Source organism: Equus asinus, chromosome 1, assembly GCF_041296235.1.
Source record: "Equus asinus isolate D_3611 breed Donkey chromosome 1, EquAss-T2T_v2, whole genome shotgun sequence".
Lineage (NCBI taxonomy): Eukaryota > Metazoa > Chordata > Mammalia > Perissodactyla > Equidae > Equus > Equus asinus.
In genome coordinates, this window is record NC_091790.1 from 99,964,449 (window position 1) to 99,983,500 (window position 19,052).

Here is a 19,052-nt window from a genome sequence, read left to right on the forward strand (position 1 = left end):
TACTTCGTCCCAGGCTGTGATCTGCAGGCTCGCAGATGAACTCTGGACACAGCTGGCCCTGCCTGTGTGCGCAGCCACGGGCAGGGCCTCGGACAGCAGAGACCCACTTGCTCTGGCATGCTGCAACCCTGCCCGCCCAGACCCCTCAGGCTGAGGAAGAAGCAGAGAATTCAGCGGCATCAGGAAGCCCCACTGCGATTCCAGAACCCGAAGACGCCCAAGCCTCCCTGAGATCAGCTCTGAAACGGTGGGCTCCAGCGAGCCCCGAGGTAGACACGTGGACCTGGACTCGGGGAAAGCAGGTCAGCTTCCGGGACCTGGGGCACCCCCGGGGGAAGGGCAGGTGCAGAGGGAGAGCTAGAAATGATCCTCTTTATGCCCAGAGTGGCTGCATCCAAAACCGAACTGGCCAAGTCATATTAACTTTGTAAGATTAAGTGTGGGGCTATCAATGGAAAAATGGAATCAGAAATTTTAGAAAGTTATATTTCTAAGCAGCTGTCTTGACTATTATGACATACGTGTTTAACCTGCTGCGTCCACACAAAATTGAAAAGCAACACACTGAAATATAAGCCGTGGCTATCGCTGGAAGGTAGGAGAAATAATCATTTTGACTTGAATTTTCATAAGTCATTCTTGCACAGTTCCTTTTACTGAGCCCCATATGTGCCAGCCCCTGCACTTGTGGAGCTGCCTGCCCTTGGGGAGGGACAGCACAGAAGCAGCAAAGCCAGAACCCAAGAAGCCTGCAGATGTCTGTCCTGCAGCGGGGACTGTGGGATCAACCCAGTACTGGAAGTCTCTCCAGCCTCAATAGGCCCAAGAGAAGTCAACGTGCCCTGTCGGGGCACACTCTAGAAGTAAACAGTCACGCATAGTACACATTTGCTCCTGGTACCCAAAGGGAACAACGAAGAGGCAACCCCAACCCGAGCACGGATACCCAACGCATGGGCGGGGGGCGACGGTGGGAAGGGAGCCCTCTCCCGAAGTAGCTTGTCTTAGAGCCTGCACTGAGGGCTGGAGCCACGCAAACACCTTATGTACTTAAAGAGAAAAATTAAATGGAAAACAGTGATGCCTAAAAATCAAAACTAAAATGAAATAAACCTAACTGTGACCACGTTGGCAGCATGACCACACAGAGGAGAATTATTCCAAGTGACATGAAAACACATCTTGACCATCTATCTAGTGGCATATAATCCAAAGACAAAATAATCAAAGAAACAACTAGAGGAATCTTAAATTACACTCAGTGGTCTGTTAGGACGTTGTCAACGTTATTTTGAACCCACTGTATATAAAAGGATGAAACAAACTGTATTACTGTTTTTAGGATTTCCAGCATCAAGGAAAAGAGACACAAATATAAAAATCAAAGGAGTGAACTTAAGAAAATTGGAAATAAGAATTTGTTTTTATTTTTCTAAAAAAATCTCTCATCTCTGTCTCCTGTAAAGTCTCAGGACCAATGACAACCCAGATGATGGGCTGGAGAAACCATTTCCCCCAAAAGAAACTAGAGCTTCTAGAAAATGCCGAGTCTGTGGGTGAGGCAGCAACATCCTGCTGCCCCTAAGAGGCACTCAGAGGTGACGCGCCGTGTCAACAGGGCAGGAAGCAACCTCATAGGTCACCCCTTTGGAGTGACTAAGGCACCAATTACTTATTCTGAAAACCGTCAAACAAATGAAAAGCATCAAGCATTTACTGTTTTTGAGGATAACCAAAGAGCTGATGAGTAAATCATCTTCTTTTTAGAAGAACCACAAGCTAATAAATGCAGAAGAAATGACAGAATCAGAAAACCACCATTGTGCAAACCCAAGTGAAATGCCAATGGGCTAGGCCTCGAGGCAGCCACTGTGAGACCCTTGGCGTGATGTCTGGGAAGGGGTAGCGGGCGGGTCATGCTGCCAGCATGAGAACCCCCAATCCGAGCAACCTGGCGGGAGGCCGGCAGGCGGCCATGCATGGCTCCAGGGAAGGGTCGGCAATACAAACGAACAAACTGGAGACCTAAGTCAGGTCTCCAAGGTCTGCGGGTTCAGGGGAGGTGCAGGGATGGGAGGAGCACATGGTACAGCCACTGTCACTGTCAGGGTAAGCCGCCACAAAGGGCAGGGGCGCTGGAAAAGATTATACAGAAAAAAACAAAAACAAGAAATATGTCATATATCCGCTGAGTGCAACGTGTGCATTCATCCTGTTTTCTGTTTTTTGTATTCTATGATGGTTTGACACCTTGGGGGCCTCCCAGGGTTGGCTAATTCCTGGGGACAGTAAACAGCTCGTTCTTATTCCCACGAGCTGATCCAGAGTCCACACCCCTCCACCTCCACTATCTGACTCTGACACTCCGACCACTACCCCCCTGCCCATCACCAGGCAGGGGCCAGACAACAGGGGACACCCCACAGCCCAGAGCCCCCATTACCCAGACTGGCCAATCCTGTGCCTGCCTCGACCCTTCCTTCTCATGGGAAACCCCAACAGAGCCAGCCACGCTCCCCACCCCCTCTGCCCCTGCGCCTGGTGCTCCCTGCAGCCCTGCTGGCCCCCTCCTCTCAGAGACCGTGAATGATAAAGCTTGTCAATGGCACTAGCCTCTGGGTCATCACTCAGTCCCTCTATAAACTAAAATCCACAGGTACAATCCAGACAAGTGCCCGCCTCACTGCTATCCTGACTGGAACAAACTAGCTGTGGTAAAGAGACTCATGAGACAAGCAGGGTGGCCGAGCCCAGAGCAGGAGTTAGAAACACTCCCCTGTGATCAGGTTGGTGGGTGTGACAGAGGCGTCAGGTGGAGCTAGCTGGAAGGTGTGCAATGAAAGAGCTCCTCACCAAGGGTGTAAGGACTCGGTGCAGTGACCTCTAGGATCGGGGGAGGAGCGTGCGCAGACCACACAGGACTGGCTGATCGTTAGCTACTGTTGAGCGTGGTTTGGGGGTGCCTGGGGGGTGTTATGTTACTGTCTCTACCTTTGTGCACCTGTGAAATTTTCATAAAACGAGTTCTAAAACCCTCAAGGGCAGGCTGTGTCTGACTTGCTCCTGCTGCATCCCCGTCACCTAGGACAGTTTTGCACACAGTAGGGACTCGGCAGCAGCTTTGTGATGGATGAACCAACTACGAACACGTGCCTCCTTGGCGTCCAAGGAAGGACCACAGCCTCCCCCTCTGTGTGGCACTCATGGCCCTCCAGTTCAGACAACCTTGCCTCTCACCTCCAAATTCCCCCACGAGCTACACACTCAGGCCTCAAGTGAGCCGGGCTCTCCTTCACCCACTCCCCTCTGCCCAGATCACGTCTCCCCATGAAGGAGCCCGGCTCTCCTTCACCCACTCCCCTCTGCCCAGATCACGTCTCCCCATGAAGGAGCCGGGCTCTCCTTCACCCACTCCCCTCTGCCCGGACCACCTCTCCAAGGGAAGGAGCCGGGCTCTCCCTCACCCACTCCCCTCTGCCCAGATCACGTCTCCCCATGAAGGAGCCGGGCTCTCCCTCACCCACTCCCCTCTGCCCGATCATGTCTCCCCATGAAGGAGCCGGGCTCTCCCTCACCCACTCCCCTCTGCCCGATCATGTCTCCCCATGAAGGAGCCGGGCTCTCCCTCACCCACTCCCCTCTGCCCAGATCACGTCTCCCCATGAAGGAGCCATGCTACAGCTCTGAGCCCCTGCAGCTGCTGAATAAACCTTCCTCCCTGAGTGAGGGAAGCGGGTCAGGAATTAATGGGAAGGCACACACTGCACACTACATTTTCTCCGCAGACAGAAGCAGGTGGAGCAGGAGCATCAATGCGAGTAGCTGAGAAGAAGGACCCTGAGCTCCCTGAGAACATCTGTGGTCCGGGCAGCAATGGTCACACTCCAGAGAGAGCAGGGAATCTTCTCCCAAAAAGGACGAGCCAACAGCCAGCCATCTGCTCGGGACCGCACCTTTAGCCACACAGAAAGGATAGATTCTTCCCTAACTGTTGTCAGTTGTCCAGACATCCTGCATGCCCTGGGTCACAATGCCTCATCCACCATGTCAACCCCGTGTGGCCCATCGGCATCCAGCCAGCCACGCCACCTGCGGTAAGTGCACAGCCTCTGCCCGTGGAAAGAGCGCCCCAGAACGTGACAATGGCGGCACCTCACAGGGCACTTTTTTCCCTGAGCACAGAGGGAGGCACCAGCCCCTCAGTGCCACCGGCTCCTGGCTCTCCAGGGACCTCACACCAGAGGGGAGGGTGGGAGCGAGTTTCTATAAGTGGCCTTGATACAAATGACAGGCTCATTAGAATTCCAAACATCTACTGGTTTTTCAAGAAATAATATTTATTTCCTGCCAATTAGAGAATAACTAAAGAAATCCAGACTCATTATAAAGAATGCAGAAAGCTCAGAAAATTAAAAATCCTACCATACGACTCAGCAATTGCCATAGTAATATGGAATAGTTCATTCCAGCCTTCTCTCTATGAAATTAAGTGTGCGCACACACATACTGTGAAAATTGGGACTCGACTCTATATACTGTTTCACATGTGACTTTTACCACTTCAAATCTTAGCCTTGGGTCAGTTTTTCAAGCTGAGCCGTATACATCCCTCTGCCTTCTCCTCCAGGCCGTGCTCATCACACCGGTTGACATCCTGACCACACTCTATCGAACATCTCATTCAGCAAAATCCTGGTTTCATAAAATTATTAGCTCAAGGTCTCCCTCCTGGGCTCTAAGTTCTCAGGCTAAGAGCCATCTTTCCACCCCGGCGCGTTCCGCGCTGACAATGCGCACACACGCAAGTTTGCTGAAAGAACACAGTGAGTGACAACCACCCGACAAGCACACTTTGGGCCTGCAGCGCAGACAGCTCTGAGCAGCTCACAGGACTGGGGAGACAGAGCAAAAAGGGCTGGGGCTCCTCTTCACATTTCACAGGCTGGCAAACAGAGGTACCAGAAGTGAGGATGGTGTGGCAGTCCTCACAGCTGCCAGGTGAGTCCTGGCCCCTGAATCAAGCCCAAGGAAAGCCTGCATGGGGAGGAGAAAGGACAGGGGCCCAGGAAGGGTGGGAGTGAACACACACCCGCGTGGCCTCGGGACTCGGTCCGGGGAGCTGTGGCCCTTAGACTGGCTTCCACGGGTCCCTTTTGGAAACATTGGGAGTAAGACAATTAACCATGAAATAATGCTCTCACTAACACATCATAAGAGTCATCTTTCAGCAAGTGAAGGTTGAACAAAATGGACAGAGTGCACCATGTACATGCCTGTCCTGCCATCTGTGGCCACAGGCCCCACCACGTCAGCATCAAGATGACTGCACCCTCAGAACCACGAGTCTCCTGTGTCCCCTCACAGTCCTGATGGAAACACTCATTACATCTTGTCCAAGTGCTCCTGGTGTTGGGTCCTCGTGGTGAGAAATGTTCCTGGGGTGTCCAGGCTCAGGGACAGTGCAGACTGCCCAGCCCAAGGGTGGGCGTCCCCGATGAGAGACTCAGCAAATGGCCCAGGAACGCTCAGATCCAGACAGGGAGTGCCTCCTACGCTCGTCCATCCCAATTGTACATGCAAATCTGCTGCCTTGCCTCAGAGCACCACCTGCACTATCCTAAATCTGCTGTGACCCTGTCCTGTGCCAGGCAATGGCCACGCTAGGGCTGAGAACTTACAACAGTGAAACAAGCTGTCAGTGGAAATGCTCCCTGGAGGACTGTTGGGGTCACAACCAGAACTAAGGACTGTGTTCTTACCACCTATCACCTCCGAGGAACAGGGCCAGGACCAGCCCAGGCGGCCTGGCTGATAAGAGGCCAAGCTGGGACTCAGGCTCGTCTCTGCAGCTGGCACACCAAGCAGTCTCCATGGCCTCCTGGAACCAGCCAGAGAAATGTCTGCCTCATCCAGTCAGTTCACCTTCCCACTAGGGAAACTGACTTCCAGAGAAGGACCCATCCCTGACAGGTGGGGTTGGAGCAAGGCTGAGCTACAGGACAGGTGTTTCTCCATCAACTCAAAGGGATGTGGCCAGTTTCCCAAATACACATGGACATCAGAGCAAACACAACTCTAAAATGGATCCAGTAAATGGGAGAAAGGTCAAAAATACTGTGCACATCTGTGGCCATCAGCCGGGGATAAGGGGTAAATAAACTGTCAGCTACTGTGGAGACTAAAGCAAACAAGCTCATATCCTGTGTTTGTCTAAATGCCTTGCAGGGACCTTCATAAAGAAAGATGTGTTTGGACTGCAGCTGTGTGTAATTTTCCAAGCCTGCACTCACGGGGGTCAGCACATCCTCCACAACAGGCCTCGGACACAAGACAAATGCGTGCGAGGAAACACGTCCCACATGCCCCTCAAAAGAGGGCTCAAGCAGATTAGAGTAAAAATACATTTTTAAAAATACACACCACCATCGACGCACAAAAGACAAAAATTAAAAGCAATGAAGAAGAAGAAAAGAATGAGGCTATTTTAATTTTGAGCTTCCTAGCAGTTACCTCAACAAGGGGAAAAACGATCCGAATTGAAGTTCTAGAGATGAAAACATAACCTCTGAGATGGAAGCTGTACTGGATGGGGGAACGGCAGGTTACACGCTGCACAAGCAAAGACTAGCGAACTTGAAGGCACAGCAGTAGAAACCATCCAAAATGAAATAAAAAGAATTCAAAAAATAAAAAAAGATCAATGAGACGTGGGACAACTTCAAGATCCTGACATAAGGGGAACTGGTATTCCTGAAGGAAGAGAGGAGGGACATAAGAATATTCGAAAAGGAGTCACTGAGGTTTTTTCCCCAATAATTTGGTGAAACTATACTCCTACAGACGCAAGAAGCTTTTTCAATAAACTGCAAGCACAAGACATGTGAAGAAAACTACACCAAGGCACATAAATTCAAATTTCTTAAAACCAGCAATGAAGAGAACATCTTAAAAGCAGACAGAGAAAAAAGACATATTTCATACAGAAGAACAAAGAGTTGATGTCAGACTTCTTGCTGAAAACAATACAAGAGACAACAGAGCAACAACTTTAAAGTTCTTGGGGGAAAAAACCTATCAACATAGAACTCAGAGAAAAGAAATTCAAAACAATAAAGGCAAAATAAAGAGTTTTTCCAGAAATACAAAAACCGACAGTTTTTGTCACCAGCAAGCCCACACTACAAGGAACATCAGAGGAAATTCTTTAAGCAGAAAAACGAAAAACATATGGAACTATGCCACATGTGCGCCACCTAAATGAACGAAGACCAATGGAAACGGAACAACATGAGTTAATACAGAAGGTCCATGCTTGTTATTTACAACTCTTTAAAAGAGAACTGACTGTATAAACAAAAATAAGAACATGGAAGAATGGAGTGTACAGAGGGAAAAGTAAAATATACAGCAACGATTTCACAAAGGCCCAGGAGGGAGAAACGGAGGCACGTCATGCGAGCTTCTGAGCTGTGAGCGACGTGGAGCAATGAACCCCAGGACATAGACTGTTCTAAGTTAAAGAGACCTTCTAGAGCCCAAAGCAACCACTAAAATCACAAAACAAACAGTTATAACCAACAAGCCAGCAAAGGAGGTAAGGAGAAGCCACAGAACATGCTCAGTAAACCTTAAAAAGGCAGAAAAAGGGAAAAAACAACCACCGAGAATAGATGGGACAAACCAAGAGCCAACAGCAAGATGACAGACGTAAACCTAACCATATTAACAGTGAAGACGGGCTACACACCCCAGGCAGAAGCAGAGATGGTCAGATTAGACTTAGAAAAAAGAAAACCCAACACTTTAAATAAATAAACGCAAACAGATTAAAAATAAAAGGATGGAAAAAGGCATGCCTTCTGACAATAATCAAAGGAAAGCTGGAATGGCTTTGTTAATATCAGATAAAATCAGATTACCAGGATAAAGAGGGTTATTTCTTAATGATAAAAGAGTTAATTCATGGAGAAGGACTAACAATCCTAAATGTTGACAAATCAAGGAAGAAAGCTTGAGAATACAAGAAGCAAAAACTGATAGAACTGAAAGAAGAAACAGAAAAAATCTATAATTATACTGGAGAGTTCAATAGCCCTCTCGCAATAATTGAGAGAACAAGTAGCCAGAAAATCAGAAAGATATAGACCACATGAACAACCCTATCAACCAACTGGCCTAATGGATATTTATAGAACACTCCAGACACAAGAACGCCACAACGGCAGGATACACATTACTTTCAAGTGTTCATGAGTCATTGACCAAAGCAGACTATTTCTGGGCCATAAATTTAAGAAGATTCAAATTCAAAAAGCATCTTCTCTGACCAAAACAGAATTAGATTTGAAGTCAAAAACAGAAAGCTCTTTGCAAAATTCCTCAAAAAACATACTTCTAAATAATCCATGGGTCTAATAAAAATTGAAAGGGAAATGAGAAAGCATTTTGAACTGAAGAAAAACACAGCATCTCAGTGATTCTGGGATGCTGCTAAAGTACTTGAGGGGAAACTCACAGAGTGAAATGCTTACATTAGAAGAGAAAAAAAAGCTCTCGAATCAATGGCCTCAGCTTCTACCTTAAGAAACTACAAAAAGACAGGCAAATTAAAACCAAAATAAGCAGAAGAAAAAAATAATAAAAATCAGAAAGGTAAATAGAGAAATCAAGGAAGCCAAAAGAAAGTGCTTTAAGAAAATCAATTTTAGATAAACCTTTAGCCAGTATGGTCAGTAAAAAAGGGAAGATACAAATTACCCAGGTCAGGAATGAAAGAGGTGACGTCACTACAGATTCTGCAGATGTTAAAAGGATAACAAGGAAATGTTGTGAACTTTATTCTAATAATTTTGACAACTCAGATTAAATGGACAGATTCCTTGAAAGATTAAAAAACACCAAGCTCATTCAAGGAAAAGAAAAGATAACCTGACTGGCTCTATTTAAAGAAATTGAATTTGTAATTAAACTTTCCCCAAAGAAAATGCATGCCCAAATGGATTCACCAGTAAATTCTGTCACACATTTAAGAACGAAATAATACCAATTCTACAAAAACTTTTCCAGAAAACTGAACAGGAGGAAATACTCCCAAACTCTTCTGTGGCATCAGCATTGCTTTGACACCACATAAAGACAACATAAGAAAGGAAAGCCATGGACTAATACCCTTCAGAATCATAAACGGAAAAAAATCTAAACAAAATGTCAGCACATATGTACACATTCACACATGTACCCTACACACTCACACGCATATTAACATGTGTACACACATGCACGCACATGTATACAGGTGCACACAGGCACACACTCATACACACACGATCACATGCATGTACACACTCACACACATATTACCATGTGTACACACATGCACGTACATGTATACAGGTGCACACACTCATACACACACGATCACATGCATGTACACACTCACACGCATATTAACATGTGTACACACATGCACGTACATGTATACAGGTGCACACACTCATACACACACGATCACATGCATGTACACACTCACACGCATATTAAGATGTGTACACACATGCACGCACATGTATACAGGTGCACACAGGCACACACTCATACACACACGATCACATGCATGTACACACTCACACGCATATTAACATGTGTGCACGCACATGCACGTACATGTATACAGGTGCACACAGGCACACACTCATACACACACGATCACATGCATGTACACACTCACACACATATTACCATGTGTACACACATGCACGTACATGTATACAGGTGCACACACTCATACACACACGATCACATGCATGTACACACTCACACGCATATTAACATGTGTACACACATGCACGTACATGTATACAGGTGCACACACTCATACACACACGATCACATGCATGTACACACTCACACGCATATTAAGATGTGTACACACATGCACGCACATGTATACAGGTGCACACAGGCACACACTCATACACACACGATCACATGCATGTACACACACTCACTCACACGCATATTAACATGTGTACACGCACACATGCACGTACATGTATACAGGTGCACTCATGCACACACTCATACACACACGATCACATGCATGCACACACTCACACGCATATTAACATGTGTACACACATGCACGCACATGTATACAGGTGCACACATGCACACACTCATACACACACGATCACATGCATGCACACACTCACACGCATATTAACATGTGTACACACATGCACGTACATGTATACAGGTGCACACATGCACACACTCATACACACACGATCACATGCATGTACACTCACACGCATATTAACATGTGTACACACATGCACGCACATGTATACAGGTGCACACAGGCACACACTCATACACACACGATCACATGCATGCACACACTCACACGCATATTAACATGTGTGCACACATGCACGTACATGTATACAGGTGCACACAGGCACACACTCATACACACACGATCACATGCATGTACACACTCACACGCATATTAACATGTGTACACACATGCACGCACATGTATACAGGTGCACTCATGCACACACTCATACACACACGATCACATGCATGTACACTCACACGCATATTAACATGTGTACACACACGCACGCACATGTATACAGGTGCACTCATGTACACACTCATACACACACGATCACATGCATGTACACACTCACACGTATATTAACATGTGTACACACATGCACGCACATGTATACAGGTGCACACAGGCACACACTCATACACACACGATCACATGCATGTACACACTCACACACATATTAACATGTGTACACACATGCACGTACATGTATACAGGTGCACACACTCATACACACACGATCACATGCATGTACACACTCACACGCATATTAAGATGTGTACACACAGGCACGCACATGTATACAGGTGCACACAGGCACACACTCATACACACACGATCACATGCATGTACACACTCACACGCATATTAACATGTGTACACGCACACATGCACGTACATGTATACAGGTGCACTCATGCACACACTCATACACACACGATCACATGCATGTACACTCACACGCATATTAACATGTGTACGCACATGCACGCACATGTATACAGGTGCACACATGCACACACTCATACACACACGATCACATGCATGCACACACTCACACGCATATTAACATGTGTACACACATGCACGTACATGTATACAGGTGCACACAGGCACACACTCATACACACACGATCACATGCATGTACACACACTCACTCACACGCATATTAACATGTGTACACGCACACATGCACGTACATGTATACAGGTGCACTCATGCACACACTCATACACACACGATCACATGCATGCACACACTCACACGCATATTAACATGTGTGCACACATGCACGTACATGTATACAGGTGCACACAGGCACACACTCATACACACACGATCACATGCATGCACACACTCACACGCATATTAACATGTGTACACACATGCACGCACATGTATACAGGTGCACACATGCACACACTCATACACACACGATCACATGCATGTACACTCACACGCATATTAACATGTGTACACACATGCACGCACATGTATACAGGTGCACACAGGCACACACTCATACACACACGATCACATGCATGTACACTCACACGCATATTAACATGTGTGCACACATGCACGTACATGTATACAGGTGCACTCATGCACACACTCATACACACACGATCACATGCATGTACACACTCACACGCATATTAACATGTGTGCACGCACATGCACGTACATGTATACAGGTGCACACATGTACACACTCATACACACACGATCACATGCATGTACACACTCACACGTATATTAACATGTGTACACACATGCACGTACATGTATACAGGTGCACACACTCATACACACACGATCACATGCATGTACACACTCACACGCATATTAAGATGTGTACACACATGCACGCACATGTATACAGGTGCACACAGGCACACACTCATACACACACGATCACATGCATGTACACACACTCACTCACACGCATATTAACATGTGTACACGCACACATGCACGTACATGTATACAGGTGCACTCATGCACACACTCATACACACACGATCACATGCATGCACACACTCACACGCATATTAACATGTGTACACACATGCACGTACATGTATACAGGTGCACACATGCACACACTCATACACACACGATCACATGCATGTACACTCACACGCATATTAACATGTGTACACACATGCACGCACATGTATACAGGTGCACACAGGCACACACTCATACACACACGATCACATGCATGCACACACTCACACGCATATTAACATGTGTGCACACATGCACGTACATGTATACAGGTGCACACAGGCACACACTCATACACACACGATCACATGCATGTACACACTCACACGTATATTAACATGTGTACACGCACACATGCACGTACATGTATACAGGTGCACACATGCACACACTCATACACACACGATCACATGCATGCACACACTCACACGCATATTAACATGTGTACACACATGCACGCACATGTATACAGGTGCACTCATGCACACACTCATACACACACGATCACATGCATGTACACTCACACGCATATTAACATGTGTACACACATGCACGTACATGTATACAGGTGCACACACTCATACACACACGATCACATGCATGTACACACTCACACGCATATTAAGATGTGTACACACAGGCACGCACATGTATACAGGTGCACACAGGCACACACTCATACACACACGATCACATGCATGTACACACTCACACGCATATTAACATGTGTACACGCACACATGCACGTACATGTATACAGGTGCACTCATGCACACACTCATACACACACGATCACATGCATGTACACACTCACACGCATATTAACATGTGTACGCACATGCACGCACATGTACACAGGTGCACACATGCACACACTCATACACACACGATCACATGCATGCACACACTCACACGCATATTAACATGTGTACACACATGCACGTACATGTATACAGGTGCACACAGGCACACACTCATACACACACGATCACATGCATGTACACACACTCACTCACACGCATATTAACATGTGTACACGCACACATGCACGTACATGTATACAGGTGCACTCATGCACACACTCATACACACACGATCACATGCATGCACACACTCACACGCATATTAACATGTGTGCACACATGCACGTACATGTATACAGGTGCACACAGGCACACACTCATACACACACGATCACATGCATGTACACACTCACACGTATATTAACATGTGTACACGCACACATGCACGTACATGTATACAGGTGCACACAGGCACACACTCATACACACACGATCACATGCATGTACACACTCACACGCATATTAACATGTGTACACGCACACATGCACGTACATGTATACAGGTGCACTCATGCACACACTCATACACACACGATCACATGCATGCACACACTCACACGCATATTAACATGTGTACACACATGCACGCACATGTATACAGGTGCACACATGCACACACTCATACACACACGATCACATGCATGTACACACTCACACGCATATTAACATGTGTGCACGCACATGCACGTACATGTATACAGGTGCACACATGTACACACTCATACACACACGATCACATGCATGTACACACTCACACGTATATTAACATGTGTACACACATGCACGTACATGTATACAGGTGCACACAGGCACACACTCATACACACACGATCACATGCATGTACACTCACACGCATATTAACATGTGTGCACGCACATGCACGTACATGTATACAGGTGCACACATGTACACACTCATACACACACGATCACATGCATGTACACACTCACACGCATATTAACATGTGTACACGCACACATGCACGCACATGTATACAGGTGCACACAGGCACACACTCATACACACACGATCACATGCATGTACACACTCACACGTATATTAACATGTGTACACGCACACATGCACGTACATGTATACAGGTGCACACATGCACACACTCATACACACACGATCACATGCATGTACACACTCACACGCATATTAACATGTGTACACGCACACATGCACGCACATGTATACAGGTGCACACAGGCACACACTCATACACACACGATCACATGCGTGCACACACTCACACGCATATTAACATGTGTACACGCACATGCACGCACATGTATACAGGTGCACACATGCACACACTCATACACACACGATCACATGCATGCACACACTCACACACATATTAACATGTGTACACACATGCACGCACATGTATACAGGTGCACACATGTACACACTCATACACACACGATCACATGCATGTACACACTCACACGCATATTAACATGTGTGCACGCACATGCACGTACATGTATACAGGTGCACACAGGCACACACTCATACACACACGATCACATGCATGTACACACTCACACACATATTAACATGTGTACACACATGCACGTACATGTATACAGGTGCACACACTCATACACACACGATCACATGCATGTACACACTCACACGCATATTAACATGTGTGCACGCACATGCACGCACATGTATACAGGTGCACACAGGCACACACTCATACACACACGATCACATGCATGTACACACTCACACACATATTAACATGTGTACACACATGCACGTACATGTATACAGGTGCACACACTCATACACACACGATCACATGCATGTACACACTCACACGCATATTAACATGTGTACACACATGCACGCACATGTATACAGGTGCACACAGGCACACACTCATACACACACGATCACATGCATGTACACACTCACACGCATATTAACATGTGTGCACGCACATGCACGCACATGTATACAGGTGCACACAGGCACACACTCATACACACACGATCACATGCATGTACACACTCACACACATATTAACATGTGTACACACATGCACGTACATGTATACAGGTGCACACACTCATACACACACGATCACATGCATGTACACACTCACACGCATATTAACATGTGTACACACATGCACGTACATGTATACAGGTGCACACAGGCACACACTCATACACGCACGATCACATGCATGTACACACTCACACGCATATTAACATGTGTGCACGCACACGCACGCACATGTATACAGGTGCACTCATGTACACACTCATACACACACGATCACATGCATGTACACACTCACACGTATATTAACATGTGTGCACGCACACGCACGCACATGTATACAGGTGCACTCATGTACACACTCATACACACACGATCACATGCATGCACACACTCACACGTATATTAACGTGTACACACAGGCACGCACATGTATACAGGTGCACACAGGCACACACTCATACACACACGATCACATGCATGTACACACTCACACACATATTAACATGTGTACACACATGCACGTACATGTATACAGGTGCACACACTCATACACACACGATCACATGCATGTACACACTCACACGCATATTAACATGTGTGCACGCACATGCACGCACATGTATACAGGTGCACACAGGCACACACTCATACACACACGATCACATGCATGTACACACTCACACACATATTAACATGTGTACACACATGCACGTACATGTATACAGGTGCACACAGGCACACACTCATACACACACGATCACATGCATGTACACACTCACACGCATATTAACATGTGTACACACATGCACGCACATGTATACAGGTGCACACAGGCACACACTCATACACGCACGATCACATGCATGTACACACTCACACGCATATTAACATGTGTGCACGCACACGCACGCACATGTATACAGGTGCACTCATGTACACACTCATACACACACGATCACATGCATGTACACACTCACACGTATATTAACATGTGTGCACGCACACGCACGCACATGTATACAGGTGCACTCATGTACACACTCATACACACACGATCACATGCATGCACACACTCACACGTATATTAACATGTGTACACACAGGCACGCACATGTATACAGGTGCACACATGCACACACTCATACACACACGATCACATGCATGCACACACTCACACACATATTAACATGTGTACACACATGCACGCACATGTATACAGGTGCACACATGTACACACTCATACACACACGATCACATGCATGTACACACTCACACGCATATTAACATGTGTGCACGCACATGCACGTACATGTATACAGGTGCACACAGGCACACACTCATACACACACGATCACATGCATGTACACACTCACACACATATTAACATGTGTACACACATGCACGTACATGTATACAGGTGCACACACTCATACACACACGATCACATGCATGTACACACTCACACGCATATTAACATGTGTGCACGCACATGCACGCACATGTATACAGGTGCACACAGGCACACACTCATACACACACGATCACATGCATGTACACACTCACACACATATTAACATGTGTACACACATGCACGTACATGTATACAGGTGCACACACTCATACACACACGATCACATGCATGTACACACTCACACGCATATTAACATGTGTACACACATGCACGCACATGTATACAGGTGCACACAGGCACACACTCATACACGCACGATCACATGCATGTACACACTCACACGCATATTAACATGTGTGCACGCACACGCACGCACATGTATACAGGTGCACTCATGTACACACTCATACACACACGATCACATGCATGTACACACTCACACGTATATTAACATGTGTGCACGCACACGCACGCACATGTATACAGGTGCACTCATGTACACACTCATACACACACGATCACATGCATGCACACACTCACACGTATATTAACATGTGTACACACAGGCACGCACATGTATACAGGTGCACACAGGCACACACTCATACACACACGATCACATGCATGCACACACTCACACACACGTACACATACACACATCAACATGTCTGTTACTTCAGCCAACCCACCACACGGCTCCAACGTGTGCAGCATCTGCTCCCTAGATTGTGTGCACTTCTCTTGATAAAAGTATTTAATCCAGTATCCCAAACACAAATAAGCGGCCTGGTAAAGAGCTAAATAGGGAATAAAAAGAGAAGTCTCTTAAACACCAACGAATTGAACAACAATTGAAGAAATGGATAAATTCCTAGAAATATACAGCCTATCAAGACTGAATGATGAAGAAATAGAAAATCTGAACAGACCAGTTACTAGGAAGGGGATTGAATCAGTAATCAAAAGTCTCCAAACACAGAAAAGTCCAGGACCAGATAGCTTTGCTGGTGAATTCTACCAAACATTTAAAGAAGAATTAATACCAATCCTTCTCAAACTCTTCCAAAAAGTAGAAGAGGTCTTGAGAACACTTTCAGACTCATTTTATGAGGCCAGCATCACCCTGATACCAAACCAGACAAGGACACCACAGGAGAGGAAAATTACAGGCCAATATTCCTGATGAAATTCTCAACAAACTATTAGAAAACTGAATTCAACACTACATTAAAAGAATCATACATCATGAGCAAGTGAGATTTACTCTAAGGATGCAAGGATGGTTCAATATCTGGAAATCAATCAACGTGATATACCACATTAACAAAATGAAAGTTAAAAATCATATGATCATCTCAATAGATACTGGAAAAGCATTTGACAAAATTCAACATCCATTTACAATAAAAACTCTTAACAAAGTAGGTATAGTGGGAATGTACCTCAATGTAATAAAGGCATGACAAGCCCACAGCTAACATCATAGTCAACAGTGAAAAGACGAAAGGTTTTTCTCCAAGATCAAGAGCAAGATAAGGATGCCCACTTTCACCACTCTTATTTAACGTAGTACTGGAAGTCCCAGCCAGAGCAATTAGGCAAAAAAAAAGGCATCCAAATTGGAAAGGAAGTAGGAAAACCGTCTCTATTTGCAAATGACATGATATTATATAAAGAAAACCCTAAAGACTCCATTAAAAAAAAAACTGTTAGAACATATGAATTCAGTAAAGCTGCAGGATACAAAATTAATGTACAGAAATCTGTTGTGTTTCTACACACCAACAACAAATTATCAGAAAGAGAAATTAACAAAGGAATCCCATTTAAAATTACATCAAAAAGAATAGAATACCCAGGAACAAATTTAACCCAAAAAAAGAAGGCAAATCTTATGATTTGAGGAGACACTTGGAACACTGAGACATTCTGAGGGAGCATGTGATACCCGCAGAATAGGCCCAATGGACCCCGCGCCACAGGTACCCCAGGTGGTGGTGCAGACAGAAAGGGACAGTGGATGGAACAGCTGGGATGCAGCCCAAGAGGCCCCAGCTGGGCTGAGGTGAGGGCACAGGCCTCGAGCATCAGGTGGCACTCAAGGAGCCGCACCAGCAGCTGCTTTAAACAGAAAGTGGCAAAGCGACAGCTGAAGTTGTATTCCAAGCCAATGAAGAAGAGGACAGGACAGGAAACCTCCAAGTCACCATTTCATCCTGGGAACAAGACCCAGACTGTGCTTTCCCGGGAGCCACGTCTCCACTACATGCTTTGCCATCAGGGGAGAGTCCATCTCTGCAGCCCCCGGAATTGGCCAGGCCCTGCATCTGCTCTGACAGCACAAGCAGACATGGGGCAGGTCAGCAGACTGCCTGCCACTGGGAATGCCACCATCCAGAAAAGAAGAGACAGATAATGGGACTTCATAAAAACCATGATACTGCCCTTCCTATGACACTGTTAAGAAAATAAACAGGCCAAAGCCAGGGAGAAAATATTTGCAAATTGGGTATCTGATGATGGATGAGTAGAGAATCTATAAAGGCTCCTGTACCTTCTTGTGGGTAGCGGGGCAGGGGCCGTTGTTAGAGACCTGGAGTTGGGGGGTCTCCTGG

At 46.1% G+C, this 19,052-nt stretch overlaps 1 protein-coding gene across 2 annotated transcripts in view; it reads right to left on the bottom strand.

Annotated features, from left to right (window-relative positions):
• The window catches only part of ADCY1 (adenylate cyclase 1), a 153,940-nt gene that overhangs the window by 82,519 nt on the left and 52,369 nt on the right, over positions 1-19,052 (bottom strand). The window lies entirely within an intron of this gene.